Source organism: Triticum aestivum, chromosome 7D (genome assembly GCF_018294505.1).
Source record: "Triticum aestivum cultivar Chinese Spring chromosome 7D, IWGSC CS RefSeq v2.1, whole genome shotgun sequence".
Taxonomy (NCBI): domain Eukaryota; kingdom Viridiplantae; phylum Streptophyta; class Magnoliopsida; order Poales; family Poaceae; genus Triticum; species Triticum aestivum.
Window position 1 is genome coordinate 151,468,608 of NC_057814.1, and position 17,185 is coordinate 151,485,792.

Here is a 17,185-nt window from a genome sequence, read left to right on the forward strand (position 1 = left end):
GCTTTGTGTGAATGCCAGATGTTTAGTGTCTAATTACCATATATGTGAATTATGCGATGCCATCTTGTTGCAAGACATTATATATGTGAATTATGCAATGCTATCGTGTTGCAAGGCATTATATATGTGAATTATGCAATGCCATGCTGTTTAGCCAAGCATCATATATGTGAATTATATCATGTTGTCCTTTTTTTTATTTCTCGTTGTATTCGTCGACAATGTTTGTATATTCAACTGCTCTTTCTGTGCATCAGCCATTTGAATTGGTGATGGAGAAATCTGGAGTGAAAGCAAGGTCTTCAGATCAGACAATGATACCTGCTGAAGCAGATATCTTGCTGGTTACAGATAGCTTTTCAAAGGAGGATTCAGAGGCAGATGACCAGTCTTATTATCCCCCTAAGGTGTATGCTCAAACTTGGTAGGGTTATATTACTCATATCATGCATATGTTGTATTGCAATGCTTAGTTTTTACATCATATGCACAATATTGAATGCCATCTCCTTAGTTGACACATCATATATGTGATTGCCCTCTGCTCACTTGCTTAGTATATAAATCATATATTTGAATTATATCATGCCAAGATGTTTACATAGACAGCATGTATCTGAATTATGGCATGCCAACCCATTTTCTAAAGACATAATATAGTTATATCATCTCATCCTGTCTACATAGTCATCATATTTTGAATTATACCATTCTATCCTGTTTAGTTAGCCATCATACATTTGAAATTGTGTCATGCTATCCTGTTTAATTATCCATCATATATGTGAAATTATGTCCTGCTATTCTGTTTGGTTAGACAATATAAATGTGAATTATTTCATGCCCTGTTTTCTTCCCTACTATCCATTGCACCTGTCTATCTTACAATGTCTGTACATTCAATTACTTTTCTTGTTTATCAGCCATTTCAATTGGAGGGGGTGATGGCAGTATCTGTGGCAGTAAAAACACGGTCTTCAGAAAAGGTTGTGCTACCTGTCGATGCAGATAGAACCATGATTGTACTTGCCCAAGAACCAGCCCCACCACACATAACTCAGACTCGCGCAGATTGTACCCCTACCAAGTTGGACAGAGAACTAGCTACACCCCTTCTAACCCCAACCCCAGCAGATAGTAACCCAGTTCCAGTTGACACAACACCGGCTCCACCATAGAGCACCCAAACACGAACAGTTAGTAAGGCAACTGCAGTGCCCAAAGCACGAGGACCACCACTCCGAACCCCAAGTCAACGCTTAAAGCAGAAGAAGAATTGTTCCCAGGTCAGGTTCCGTAGCTATGGTTCATACTACTTTGCTCTTGCATCACTGTATTTACTCATACCAACTAATTTCAAATTGAAGGATGCAATTGAAACTCCAATGGCGCAACAGGTATGTTTTAAACCTGTTTCTTTAACATGTTTGCTGTTGTAACTTGCTCTATGTTGATTTCAGTTTCAATTGAATAAACAGTTATGTTCTCATGCCATGCACATTCCAAGTGTTGTTATTGCTGTGTAGTTTCCCACACTTATATTCTGTCTATGCTGCTTTGTCTTACATAGATATGATTCAAACTATATCTATCTTGATTTGGCAACATAAACTAGAATGATATAGACCATACAATGACCATACTACATAGATATATGTTTGTTTCATGCTGTTATCCTGTCTACCTTACTACTGAACTGGTTTACCAAAATGGGTTTCATATGCTACATTGTAAACCTATGATGTGTTTGTTTGTTTCTCTTTTACACGCGGATAAAATATTGGAGAAGAGTACCCCGTTATGCAACTGTAAAGAAAGTAATGCAGATAATGTTCAAGATACTGAGACATCCCTGTTGGTCTCCTAGAAAGCTGATAAAAACTATATTGAAGACATTGAGACAACCCCAAAGTCCTATCTTGATGTAGTGTTCGAGTTACTGGCTACTACTGCTGGCACCGGCTCTTCGAACTCACTGCCTGAATGAGTTCGGCTTCTTGAGTCTCAACTTCAAGTTGAAAGACATCGATCAGATGTTATGCGACAGGAAGCCGAAGGACTGAGGAAGTCCCTGCAGAATTCTGATGCATACTTTCTGGTGCAACAGCAAGTGCTGGAGGATTTAAGCGCCAAACAAGAGAAAGTTAATAAGCTTGCTAAGCATCTTGCCAGCAATATGGGTACCTAAGATCACTACAAGAAACCTGTTAATTCATGATGAATTTCCGATGACATTTTCGCATACTGTCATGGATGGCCTGATACAGCCCCGCAAGCCCGCCCAAGCCCTCTAAAGTCCGCATAACCTTTACAGATATAAAAAGCTAACCCTAACCCTCATCCTCACTTCCTCCCCCGCAGCCTCTCCTGATTCCCGATTGCCCCACACAGCGCCGCCGCCAACCACCTCCTCGCTCCCCTCCTCCAACAGCTCGCCGATGGCCCTATCCTCCTCACCTCGGGCAGCTTCCAGATGCGCAGCATTCTCCACCCATCCATCCATCTCACAAACAATCTCTCTCTCGTGTGAACCCTCGCAACGCAGCCAACGCCTGCCAATTCCGGCGACGTCCACCATGGCGCAGCACACACAGAAGCTAGTCTCCGACCACTCTGTCCTCCAGGCCGGCAGGATCCGCAGCTCCCTGTCTCTGGCGCTCGCCCCGCGACCCCTAGCCCGTGACTAGGGTTTCGACTATGGCTTCGCTTCCATCGTCGGCGTGTCTCTGGTGGCTCCGCTCCGTCGCACACTGCGCCCCCTCGCGCCCTCTCGGCCTCCTGGATGGCCCCCCCTAGCTCAGTGCGCTTACTCGCGTTGGGCTGCACGGCGGCGACCCCAACCTCCTCTGTCGCATCTCCGGCGCGGCTGTGTAGCCCGTGGCAACTTCCTCTGCCGCATTTGAACCACTGGAAGCCCTCCCTTGCCCAGGTGAGCACCTCAAACCCCATCTTCCTCTCCCCCTGCCATCTTATTTTGTTGGTAGGATGTGCTTTGACTGACTGAGTGTGTTCATCTGTATATATCTGATAAAGTTCATGCACAGTGAGGGAAATTGATGGAAGTATTTTGTAGTTAGTAATTTTCTGGGTTAATATGCACATCTCTTATACATATATATTTCACTTGTTCTGCTGATGTATTTTTCTTGGTTCATATGCACATCGTAGCCTGTTTCACATAGTAATTTTGCAGTTGTTGATTTGATAGGAAGTGGATGTACGATGGTGATGTCGATTGTTGGCTGCCGGTGTCAACCAGCAAATATGTCGAGACAAGTACCAGTTCATGGAAGTGTCCAAGTCGAGCTAGCTCAACAAGTCGTGAATCTGAACATCCTTTTGCATTAGCAACTCTCTGAATGATGTTGTTGGCCTGAAAATGAAGGCCAATTAAGCTAAAACCTTAAATAATGCATGCTCACTAGCAAGGGAATAATGGTATGCACTGATCAATTGATACTTTATTCCAATATTTTTGAGTTTTGCTTGATACATACATTTGTTGACCAAGATATCATATAGCCACGATTAATCCTATTGTAGCAGTAGTACATTGGTTAGAATAGTTAATTCATAGAAGAAAATGTGGTGTACATTCATTTGATATTAAGTTATATCAGCTTCCCAAAATTGTTACAATCATCTTCCGTGTAGAGTATATAATATATTTTTAGACCTGTGGTCAGGTTTATAACATGGTTGACCGTACAAAATTGTTGTGACTTATCATCAATATTTCTACATACATTTTTCTTTTTTTTGTTCCAACGTGCATACAATTGTAACTTGGTAAAATGACACCCCTAATAATAATTTAATTCAGACATATATTCTAGTCTTTTGCATCTATTCAAGCTGAACCTGACTACAAGCATGGAAGTCCTCTATCTTTAACTAGGACCTGACTACAAGCATAGAAGATGAGCAGCACTTCCTTACATGCAACAACTAATAAGAATTTGATTCACACATATATTCTAGTCTTTGGCATCTATTCAAGCTGAACCTGACTACAAGCATGGAAGTCCTCTTTCTGTAACTAGGATGTTATTTGCTTTGCTGGGTATGAGTGAAAAATACATGGAAACTATATTGACTGGTTTGTATTTCACATGATTCTGACCTACTTGCATTAGTATTAGTATAAGCATGGATGAAAGGTATTTTAGGTCCCTACTAGACTAGAAAAAATTGTAAGCCATCTACAAATATCTAATGTTTGTTATAATTTTGGACAGATCATGTTATATTCCCAGTTGGTGCTTCCTATCACATCTTATTTAGGCTAAACGTTTTTCAACATATCAAGTCATATGCTCAGATATATGGATATAGTATAGTCGAGTTATCCTTAGTATTGAACTGTTGATCAGTTATGTATAATTTCAGCACCTGCCAAAGCATTTTAGTCATCTAATAAACAGAACTATGTGCAGTTGGAATCAGGTGAAAAAGAATTGGTGAAAGTAACAAACTGGAACTGTTTTCAAAGTGACAAGTTCAGATATTTGTGGCACCTATTTACTCTTTTGACTAGTCGTACGTTGTAACAACACCATAAACAATGGAGAGCCATGACCAGTCTGTACTGTATAGTTTCTTGTGCTTATTCTTCTTGCTCAGTTGTTCTGTACACATGCTGGACTTGTTCAAACCGTATCCCTGGGAATCCAGGCCCGTGCATTTGTTTAAAACCGTTAAAATGAACTGTCCATTATGTTACGAGAACACCATGATGTTATGTATGGACCTCTTCTGCAGCAGTAGCCCTATCTGTTGATTTGTATCAGGTCTAAAAGGTTATCTCCCCTTCATGTGTTGTGAAGGAAGCTGTGTGCTAGATTTTTGTATTTATTTTGAACATTGAATGACTGTAGGAGAATTTCCTACAGTCTTTTATATTAGTATAAGTCATAAAATAATCACTAGATTTTTGTCTTCACCTACTTTACATGAATGTGTTTGTTTGTGTTATATAAATTTGTTTCTTGACTGTCCACATTTGTGGATATTTTTGCAGCTAGTAGAATATCTTCAAGTTGCAGTAAAGGCAGCAAACTTTATAAAGGAAAAACTCTATGATGCAAGCTCAAAAAGGTTGCATCATAGTTATTGAAATGGCCCAGCAAATGCACCAGGATTTTTTTGATGATTATGCCTTTTTAATCAATGGCTTGTTGGATCTCTATCAATTTGGTGGTAAGATAGAGTGTCTTATCTATGCACTTATCTAGTTAACATTTGTATGCACTACATTACAGCAGTAGTCTGGTTTGATTCCATAAGGTTTACACCTTATGGTACTACCAGCATGTAAATCATTTACAAAATAGTGATTATTCTCGCATCTCTTTAGTTCTTCTAATTACTTTATGGTAACATGGAACTATGTGTTCTAAATTTCTTTCTCAAAACATGCAAGTGGTTAGGCTTTTTCGATATAGATTTGCTCTGCAAATAGTAGTTTTGTATATACATTTCAGAATAATATATAATGCTACCAACTTGATAAGTTGTCACTCTAGTTGATGACATGGTCTCCAAAATATGTCTCCGAACTGTTTAGTGATTGATGTTGTGTTGATGCAATGAAACACTATTGTTGATTAATGAAAGACAAGTATTCCTTATAGGTTTACCTATACCTCATGATTGACCTTCAAATCATGTGAAATTAGAATGGTGGTTCAGATGATAATAACTACTGCTGCTATTGTTGTAATCGACTTGCCATTTTGTAACATAATCTAACTTTGTTACAGGTTTCCTTGGTCAGAACCCCAAGGGAGTTTGAGCTACAGAGGTGATGTTGATGATTAAGAGGGTCTGCATGATGTTGTATATTTCTTATGTAATGTCATGTAATTTTTATCAAGGGCGTGTGAGCCAATGTTGGATGTAAATGACCTTTACTTGTTGAAATTATTGAATGAAAATTTATGAAATCTGTCAAGTTATGGCCCTGTTCAGTGGAAATTAATTGGGTTGTGAAAACTCGTTCGAATATGTGTAATGTGTTGTGTTGTAGCTGCTTGGATGAATATCATGGTTTGTATTGAAATAAATGCGATAATGGGCCTTGTTAGAGAGAAATAATTGAGCCAATGGCTATGCAGGATGCCACATCAGGTCCATGTAGATGCCATGTCACGTCCTTGTTTGTACAATGTTATGTCAATCCATGACGGATTAGTCCGTCATGAGGACCGGGCCGAAGGGGCCTATGGATTCTTCGGTGACAGCCAGAATCTGTCATGGTGGTGCAGTTGTCAAATTATGATGTGATATACATGACAAATTCTAAATCCGTCATGGACTGCCGTCCTTGACGGTTTTGCACTGTTCTGTGACGGGACGAATCTGTCATGGATTAACAAGATTCTTGTAGTGGATATTATTTCTTGAGCTCTTCTGAAATGGTTCCAGTTCTGGACTTGTTTTGCTGTGGCGTTTATTTGCACTGGTCGCCAACTTTGACAACCAGTGTATATGATATGCTGCTTTGTTCCCTATATTTGCACCGGTGGCGAACTTTGATGCCCAGTGGATGTAATATGTGTAATAGTTGTGATAGTCTAGCGTAAGTTGCTTGCTTATTTATTTCCTTGTTGTCTTCTTTATTTATTTGCTTGTAGTCAGTGCAGTTCTTTTTCCGCGGTTTGCTAGTGGCCGCAATAACCTATTTTTTAAAACTAGGACACAATAACCATGGGCTACATATTTACTGTAGTTACCATGGGCCTCCTACGGGCCGTAATAACAATGGGCCTTCTTAGGGCCGTAGAAAGAATGGGCCTTCTACGGGCCGTAGCATCAATGGGCCTTCTACGTGCCGTTGAAGGAAATATGCCCTAGAGGCAATAATAAAGTTATTATTTATTTCCTTATATCATGATAAATGTTTATTATTCATGCTAGAATTGTATTAACCGGAAACATAATACATGTGTGAATACATAGACAAACACAGTGTCACTAGTATGCCTCTACTAGACTAGCTCGTTGATCAAAGATGGTTGAGTTTCCTAACCATAGGCATGAGTTGTCATTTGATTAACGGGATCACATCATTAGGAGAATGATGTGATTGACTTGACCCATTCCGTTAGCTTAGCACTTGATCGTTTAGTTTACTGCTATTGCTTTCTTCATGACTTGTACATGTTCCTATGACTATGAGATTATGCAACTCCCGATTACCGGAGGAACACTTTGTGTGCTACAAAATGTCACAACGTTACTGAGTGATTATAAAGGTGCTCTACAGGTGTCTTCGATGGTACTTGTTGAGTTGACATAGATCGAGATTAGGATTTGTCACTCCGATTGTCGGAGAGGTATCTCTGCGCCCTCTCGGTAATGCACATCACAATAAGCCTTGCAAGAAATGTAACTAATGAGTTAGTTGTGGGATGATGCTTTACGGAACGAGTAAAGAGACTTGCCGGTAACGAGATTGAGCTAGGTATTGAGATACCGACGATCGAATCTTGGGCAAGTAACATACCGATGACAAAGGGAACAACGTATGTTGTTATGCGGTTTGACCGATAAAGAACTTCGTAGAATATGTGGGAACCAATATGAGCATCCAGGTTCCGCTATTGGTTATTGACCAGAGACGTGTCTCGGTCATGTCTACATAGTTCTCGAACCCGTAGGGTCCGCACGCTTAAAGTTCTGTGATGATCGGTATTATGAGTTTATATGTTTTGATGTACTGAAGGCAGTTCGGAGTCCCGGATATGATCACGAACATGACGAGGAGTCTCGAAATGGTCGAGACGTAAAGATCGATATATTGGACGACTATGTTCAGACACCGGAAAGGTTTCGGGAGGTTTCGGACATATACCCGAGTACCGGGGGGTTACCGGAACCCCCCCCGGGGGGGGGGGGTATATTGGGCCTAATGGTCGTTAGTGGGAGAACAGGAGGGGCGGCCAGGGCAGCCGCGCCCCCCCTCCTCCTCTAGTCCGAATTGGACAAGGAGGGGGGGGGGCGCCCCCCTTTTTCCTTCTCTTCCTCTCTCCCTTCCTTCCCTTCTCCTACTCCTACTAGGAAAGGTGGAGTCCCCCCTTGGCGCGCCCTCCTCCTTGGCCGACCGCCTCCCCCCTAGCTCCTTTATATACGGGGGCAGGGGGCACCCCAAGACACACAAGTTGATCATTGATCTCTCCCAGCTATGTGCGGTGCCCCCCTCACCCATAATCCACCTCGGTCATATCGCAGCGGTGCTTAGGCGAAGCCCTGCGACGGTTGCTTCATCAACATCGTCACCATGCCATCGTGCTGACGAAACTCTCCCTCGAGCTCTACTGGATCGTGAGTTCGCGGAACGTCACCGAGCTGAACGTGTGCTGAACGCGGAGGTGCCGTACGTTTGGTACTGAGGATCGGTCGATCGTGAAGACGTACGACTACATCAACCGCGTTGTCATAATGCTTCCGCTTAACGGTCTACGAGGGTACATGGACGACACTCTCCCCTCTCGTTGCTATGCATCACCATGATCTTACGTGTGCGTATGATTTTTTTTGAAATTACTACGTTCCCCAACAGCTGTATGATCGATAGGGCAAACATGGGACAATAACAGACCGCATTATGGGCCGTAAACGGGCTAGATTTGGAATCGTCCGTTCATGGGCCGACAATAACAGGCTGTCGTTAATCGGCCGTATTTGATGACGTTATGAAAATGGTCCAACGGAGTAACGGGCCGCAAACGGGCCGATTGTAACCGCAGGCTGAATTTGGCCCACAGGCAGAAAAGGCCAATGACGGGCCGTAAGTAACCGAATGCTAGAAATGAGCCCAAGAATAAATGGGCCCTGAGAAGGCCGAAGGATAACACGGGTTGGAAACGGCCCAATGGAATAATGGGCCGTTAATGGGTATAAAGGGGTACACTGTTCATTGCGGGCCAGATTCATCACGGGCGGTTAATGGGCCAAGAGTTACAAATGGTCTCGTATGGGCCGAAAGACATCATTGTCCATACATGGGCCAGAAGTTACAACGGTCTGGAATCATATTGGAAGGCCCAGATGAAGCTATTGGGCTTAATTCGGATAGGCCATAACGGGCCGTGAGTTAGCGAGCCGTAAATGGGCTATATACGAACAAACTATTAATAGGCTTTCCATGGGCCGGCCCGTTACCTTTTGACCAAGTCAAATGGGCCGGCCTTTTCACCGGAATGGGCCTCTGTTGGGCTGTGCCACGTGTCGACGTATCATAGGCGCCTCCTGTCCAATGAATGGATGACATCTGTCCCAACGGTGAGCCAACACATGTTTCCTCCGGCCAATGAGAATTTTACACGTGGAATATCCTCATTGGTTCGGGCTGTTAGCGGGTTATCGGATCCAAAACCAGAGCCGATAGCTTAATAGCGTCCCGTTACGGTGGATGCCACATGTCGGTCACCCTTGACAAAAGCACTTCCATGACGCGCGATTTATCCTCATGGAAGTGGACACTTCCGTGATGATAATTTTGGTAATGTCATGGAACACTTCTACGATAGCACAGGTATGACTATCTTGATTCCATCATAAATTTGTCATGGATGTACATGCATGACAGAAAACGTGACCTACTGTGACAAACACGTATCATCACGGAAGTGTATTTTTTTGTAGTGTAATATTCATGTGTTGCTTTTCATAAGCTCAAACAAATATAAGTGAAGATCATGAGCATAATTTTTTTTCTTTCTCTCAAAATAATTTAAGTGAAGCAAGAGAGAATTTCTTGAAAATTTTACTAACTCTCAAATAAATCTAAGTGAAGCAAAAGAGCATTTCTTCAAAAATACTAAAGCACACCGTGCTCAGAAAGATATAAGTGACACACTAGAGCAAGTCCATTGCTCATAAAAAAATTAAGTGAAGCATAGAGAGCAATTTTAACAAGTCACGAGATAAATTTTGCTCTCTCAAATAGGTGTATCCAGCAAGTATTGATGACTTAAAACACAAAATAAAACAAGCAAAGACTCATATCATACAAGACGCTCCAAGCAAAACACATATTATGTGACGAATAAAAATATAGCTTCTAGTAAAATACCGATGGTCGTTAGAAGAAAGAGGGGATTCCACTCGGGGGCATCCCCAAGCTTAGTTGGTTGCTCATTTTTGGATAATAGCTTGGGATGTCGGGTCATCCCCAAGCTTAGGCTCTTCTATCCTTCGTTCATCCATTGTAAGATAACCCAAAACTTGAAAACTTCAATCACACAAAACTCAACAAAAACCTTTGTGAGATCCGTTAGTATAAGAAAGCAAACCACTACTATAAGAAATGTATCAAACCAATTCATATTTTGTTTTTGCATTATATCTACTGTATTCCAACTTTTCTATGGCAAAAAATAATCAAAGAAAACCATAGAGCCATCAAAATAAGCACACAACGCAAAGAAAACAGAATCTGTCAAAACAGAACAGTCTGTAGCAATCTGACTATTTCGAATACTTAGGTAACTCCAAAAATTCTGAAAACTTAGGACGACCAGGGTAATTTGTATATTAATCTTCTTCAAAAAGAATTGGCATTTAGCACGCGCTGGTGATTTTTAACAATTGTTTTCATGAGCGCAAAAGTTTCTGTTTTTCAGCAAGATCAAATAACTATCACCCAAGAAGATCCTAAATGAATTACTTGGCACAAACACTAATTAAAATGAAAAAATATCATAACAGTAGCATAATTGTGCAAACACTCAAGAACAGAAAGCAAAAAGCAAAAAAAAATAATTTTTATTCATTGGGTTGCCTCGCAACAAGCGCTATCGTTTTATGCCCCTATCTAGGCATTGATATTTTTAATGATGCTCGCATGGAAAAGAAGAATTGAAACACAAAGAAAGCATCATAATACATGTGACAAAAACATTTAAGTCTAACATACTTTCTATGCATTGGAATTTTAAATGAAAACAAATTATCAAAGCAAGAAACATCTAGCATATGCAAAGGTGAGGAATAAAACATTAACAATCTCAACATAACAAGAGGAAATTTAATAACATGGAAATTTCTACTACCATATTTTCCTCTCTCATAATAATTACATGTGGGATCATATTCGAATTCAACAATATTGCTATCACATAACATATCCTCTATATGATCCACATGCATGCAAAGTTGACACTCTTCCAAAATAGTGGGATTATCATCAAATAAAGTCATGACCTCTCCAAGCCCACTTTCATCAAAAATTTCGTAAGATTGAACACTCTCCAAATATGTGGGATTATTTTTACCTAAAGTTGACTCTCTTCCAAACCCACTTTAATATTATCGCAAGCATATTCATCATGAGGTTTAAATAAATTTTCAAGATCATAAGAATCATTATCACGCCAATCATGATCATTGCAACAAGTAATGGAGATAGCAAAATTAGCATCCCCAAGCTTGGGGTTTTGCATAATATTAGCACAATTGACATTAATAGAATTTATAGTAAAATCATTGCAATCATGCTTTTCATTCAAGGAGCTATCATGAATCACTTCATAATTTTCTTCATCACAATTTTTAGATTCACGAATCTCAAGCAAACCTTCATCAAGATAATCTAGTGAACTCACCTCACTAGTGATTCGTTCATCATAATTGGATCTCTTAAAAAGATTAGCAAGTGGATGAGGATCCATATCAATAGATTTTTAGCAAGAAAAGATGCAAGAAAATAGAAGGCACATGGTCACACAAGTAGAGAAAGCAAACAAGAGATCTGACGAGAAAAAAAACGCGAACGAAAAAGAGGGTGAATAAAACGGCAAATTTTTGTGAAGTGGGGGAGAGGAAAACGAGAGGCAAATGGCAAATAATTTAAATTGCGAGGAGATGAGATTTGTGATTAGGAACCTGGTATATGTTGAAGATCCTCCCCGACAACTGGCCAGAAATTCCTTTTGATGTCTCTTGAAGCTACGTCGGTATTTCCCCAAAGAGGAAGGGATGATGCAACACAGCGGCGGTAGGTATTGCCCTCAGATATGAAACCAAGGTTATCGAACCAGTAGGAGAACCAAGCAACACAACATAAACATCCCCTGCACACAAATAACAACACCTCGCAACCCGGCGTGTTAAAGGGGTTGTCAGTCCCTTTCGGGTAACGGCGCCCGAGATGGCGTGTGGACGGGAGAAAGTTGTAATAGATTGAATAATAGATCGCAGATAAAATAAAACGCAACAAGATATTTTTGTATTTTTCGTTTAATAGATCTGAAAATAAATGCAAAATAAAAGTAGATCGCAAAGGCAAATATATGAGAAAGAGACCCGGGGGCCATAGGTTTCACTAGTGGCTTCTCTCAAGAAAAATAGCAAATGATGGATGAACAAATTACTGTTGGGCAATTGATAGAACTTCAAATAATCATGATGATATCCAGGAAATGATTATTATATAGGCATCACGTCCAAGATTAGTAGACCTACTCCTGCCTGCATCTACTACTATTACTCCACACATCGACCGCTATCCAGCATGCGCCTAGTGTATTAAGTTCATGGAAAAACGGAGTAATGCAATAAGAACGATGACATGATGTAGACAAGATCTACCTATGTAGAGATAGACCCCATCATTTTATCCTTAGTAGCAACGAATACGTGTCGGTTCCCCTTCTGTCACTGGGATCAAGCACCGTAAGATCGAACCCACTACAAAGCACCTCTTCCCATTGCAAGATAAATAGATCAAGTTGGCCAAACAAAAACCAAATATCGGAGAAGAAATACGAGGCTATAAGCAATCATGCATATAAGAGATCAAACAAACTCAAATAACTTTCATGGATATAAAAAGATATAACTGATCATAAACTCAAAGTTCATCAGATCCCAACAAACGCACCGCAAAAAGAGTTACATCATATGGATCTCCAAGAGACCATTGTATTGAGAATTCAGCGAGAGAGAGGAAGCCATCTAGCTACTAACTACGGTCCCGAAGGTCTACAAAGAACTACTCACGCATCATCGGAGAGGCACCAATGGAGGTGGTGAACCCCATCCGAGATGGTGTCTAGATTGGATCTGCTGGCTCTGGACTCTGCTACGTCTGGATCAATATTTCGTCGACTCCCCTAGGGTTTTGGGAATACTTGGGTATTTATAGAGCAAAGAGGCGGTCCGGGGGGCACCCGAGGTAGGCACAACCCACCAGGGCATGCCAGGAGGCCCCCCTAGGCGCAGCCAGGGCCCATTATGTTCCTTCTGGTCCATATATAATCTCTGTGAAGTTTCGTTGCATTTTGACTCCGTCTGATATTGATTTCCTGCGATGTAAAAAACATGCAGAGAACAGCAACTGGCATTGGCACTATGTCAATAGGTTAGTACCAAAAAATGATATAAAATTACTATAAAATGATTATAAAAATCCAAGATTGATAATATAACAGCATGGAACAATAAAAAATTATAGATACATTGAAGACGTATCAGTGGCTGGCGGGTGTCTGTTTCTTTAACTTTAGTTGAATCAAGTTTGACTACGGCCGGTCCTTGTTGAAGGTTAAAACAGCACACTTGATGAAAAATCGTTGTGGTTTTAATGTGTAGGTAAGAACGGTTGTTGCTAGAAGCCCGTAGCAGCCACGTAAAACTTGCAACAACAAAGTAGAGGACGTCTAACTTGTTTTTGTAGGGCTTGTTGTGATGTGATATGGTCAAGACATGATGTGATATAAGTTATTGTATGAGATGATCATGTTTTGTAAAAGTTATCGGCAACTAGCAGGAGCCTTATGGTTGTTGCTTTATTGTATGAAATGCAATCGCCATGTAATTGCTTTACTTTATCACTAAGCGGTAGCGATAGTTGTAGAAGCAATAGTTGGCGAGACGACAATGATGCTACGATGGAGATCAAGGTGTCAAGCCGGTGACGATGGACATCATGACGGTGCTTTGGATATGGAGATCAAAGGCACAAGATGATGATGTCCATATCATGTCACATATTTTGATTGCATGTGATGTTTATCTTTTATACATCTTATTTTGTTTAGTACAGCGGTAGCATTATAAGATGATCCCTCACTAAAATTTCAAGGTATAAGTGTTCTCCCTGAGTATGCACCGTTGCGAAAGTTCTTCGTGCTGAGACACCACGTGATGATCGGGTGTGATAGGCTCTACGTTCACATACAACGGGTGCAAGACAGTTTTGCACATGCGAAATACTCGGGTTAAACTTGACGAGCCTAGCATGTACAGACATGGCCTTGGAACACTCGATACCGAGAGGTCAAACGTGAATCATATAGTAGGTATGATCAACATAGGGATGTTCACCATTGATGACTACTCCATCTCACATGATGATCGGACATGGTTTAGTTGATTTGGATCACGTGATCATTTAGATGACTCAAGGGATGTCAATCTAAGTGGGAGTTCTTAAGTAATATGATTAATTGAACTTTAATTTATCATGTACTTAGTCTTGATAGTATTTGCAAATTATGTTGTAGATCAATAGCTCGCAATGTAGCTCCCCGTTTATTTTTGATATGTTCCTAGAGAAAAATAAGTTGAAAGATGATAGTAGCAATGATGCGGACTTGGTCCGTGATCTGAGGATTTTCCTCATTGCTGCATAGAAGAATTATGTCCTTGATGCACTGCTAGGTGACAGACCTATTGCAGGAGCAGATACAGACATTATGAACGTTTTGAGAAGCTCGGTATGATGACTGCTTGATAGTTTAGTGCGCCATGCTTTACGGCTTAGAACTGGGACTTCAAAAATGTTTTGAATGCCATGGAGCATATAAGATGTTCCAAGAGCTGAAATTGGTATTTCAGACTCATGCCCGTGTCGAGAGGTATGAGACCTCTGACAAATACTTTGCCTACAAGATGGAGGAGAATAGCTCAACCAGTGAGCATGTGCTCAGAATGTCTGGGTACTACAATCGCTTGAATCAAGTGGGAGTTAATTTTCCAGTTAAGATAGTGATTGACAAAGTTCTCTAGTCACTATTACCAAGCTACTAGAACTTCGTGATGAACTATAATATGCAAGGGATAACGGAAGTGATTCCCGAGCTCTTCACGACGCTGAAATCGGCGAAGGTAGAAATCAAGAAAGAGCATCAAGTGTTGATGGTTAAACAAAACCACTAGTTTCAAGAAAAGGGCAAAGGAAAAGAAAGGGAACTTCAAGAAGAATGACAAGAAAGTTGCCAGTCCCGTGAAGAAGCCCAAAGCTAGACCTAAGCCTGAAACTGAGTGCTTCTACTGCAAAGGGAATAATCACTGGAAGCGGAAATACCCCAAATAACTGGCGGATAAGAAGGATGGCAAAGTGAACAAAGGTATATTTGATATACATGTTATTCATGTGTACTTTACTAATGTTAATATTAACCTAGGGTATTTGATACCGGTTCAGTTGCTAAGATTAGTAACTCGAAACAAGAGTTGCAAAATGAACAGAGACTAGTTAAGGGCGAAGTGACGATGTGTGTTGGAAGTGATTCCAAGGTTGATAAGATCACCATCGCGCACTCCCTTTACCTTTGGGATTAGTGTTGAACTTAAAATAAATGTTATTTGGTGTTTGCGTTGAGCATGAATATGATTAGATCATGTTTATTGCAATACGGTTATTCATTTAAGTCAAAGAATAATTGCTGTTCTTTTTAAATGAATATAACCTTCCATGGTCATCCACTCAATGGTTTATTGAATCTCGATCGTAATAATACACACATTCATAATATTGATGCCAAAAGATGCAAAGTTGATAATGATAGTGCAACATATTTGTGGCACTGTAGTTTAGGTCATATTGGTGTAAAGCGCATGAAGAAACTCCATACAGATGGACTTTCGGAATCAATTGATTATGAATCTTTGATGTTTGCGAACCATGCCACATGGGCAAGTTAACTAAAACTCCGTTCTTCGGAACAATGGAGCGGGCTACAGACTTATTGGAAATAATACATACCGATGTATGCGGTTCGATGAGTGTTGAGGCTCGCGGCAGGTATCGTTATTTTCTGACCTTCACAGATGATTTGAGCAGATATGGGTATATCTACTTAATGAAACACAAGTCTGAAACATTTGAAAAGTTCAAAGAATTTCAGAGTGAAGTGGAGAATCATCGTAACAAGAAAATAAAGTTTCTACGATCTGATCGCGGAGGCGAATATTTGAGTTACGAGTTTGGCCTTCATTTAAACAATGTGGAATAGTTTCACAACTCACGCCACCTGGAACACCACATCAAAATGGTGTGTCCGAACGTCATAATCGTACTTTATTAGATACTGGTGCGAACTATGATGTCTCTTAACGATTTACCACTATCGTTTTGCGGTTATGCAATAGAGACAACTGCATTCACTTTAAATAGGGCACCATCTAAATCCGTTGAGACGACACCGTATGAACTGTGGTTTGGCAAGAAACCTAAGTTGCCATTTCTTAAAATTTGGGGTTGCGATGCTTATGTGAAAAAGCTTCAGCCTGATAAGCTCAAACCCAAATCGGAGAAGTGCGTCTTCATAGGATACCCAAATAGAAACCGTTGGGTACACCTTCTATCACAGATCCGAAGGCAAGATATTTGTTGCTAAAAATGGATCCTTTCTAGAGAAGGAGTTTCTCTCGAGAGAAGTGAGTGGGAGGAAAGTAGAACTTGATGAGGTAATTGTACCTTCTCTCGAATTGGAAATTAGTTCATCACAGAAATCAGTTCCAGTGATGCCTACACCAATTAGTGAGGAAGCTAATGATGATGATCATGAAACTTCAGATCAAGTTACTACCGAACCTCATAGGTCAACCAGAGTACGTTCTGCACCAGAGTGGTACGGTAATCCTATTCTGGAAGTCATGTTGCTAGACCATGATGAACCTATGAACTATGAGGAAGCGATGATGAGCTCAGATTCCGTGAAATGGCTTGAGGCCATGAAATCTGAGATGGGATCCATGTATGAGAACAAAGTATGGACTTTGGTGGACTTGCCCGATGATCGGCAAGCCATTGAGAATAAATGGATCTTCAAGAGGAAGACGGAAGCTGATGGTAGTGTTACTTTCTACAAAGCTCGAATTGCCGCAAAAGGTTTTTGACAAGTTCAAGGTGTTGACTACGATGAGATTTTCTCACTCGTATCGATGCTTAAGT

General features: G+C 40.6%; 1 long non-coding RNA gene across 2 annotated transcripts; it reads left to right on the plus strand.

Moving 5' to 3' along the window:
* Positions 1–2,334: 2,334 nt before the first annotated feature.
* On the plus strand, positions 2,335–5,953 carry LOC123165742 (uncharacterized). 2 transcript variants are annotated; one of them, XR_006483125.1, is made up of 4 exons: positions 2,335–2,929; positions 3,209–3,438; positions 5,021–5,199; positions 5,763–5,953. It is a non-coding gene; the product is annotated as an uncharacterized lncRNA (long non-coding RNA). The 2 variants fall into 2 exon arrangements; XR_006483124.1 differs by having other exon boundaries at positions 3,209–5,199.
* Positions 5,954–17,185: the final 11,232 nt, after the last annotated feature.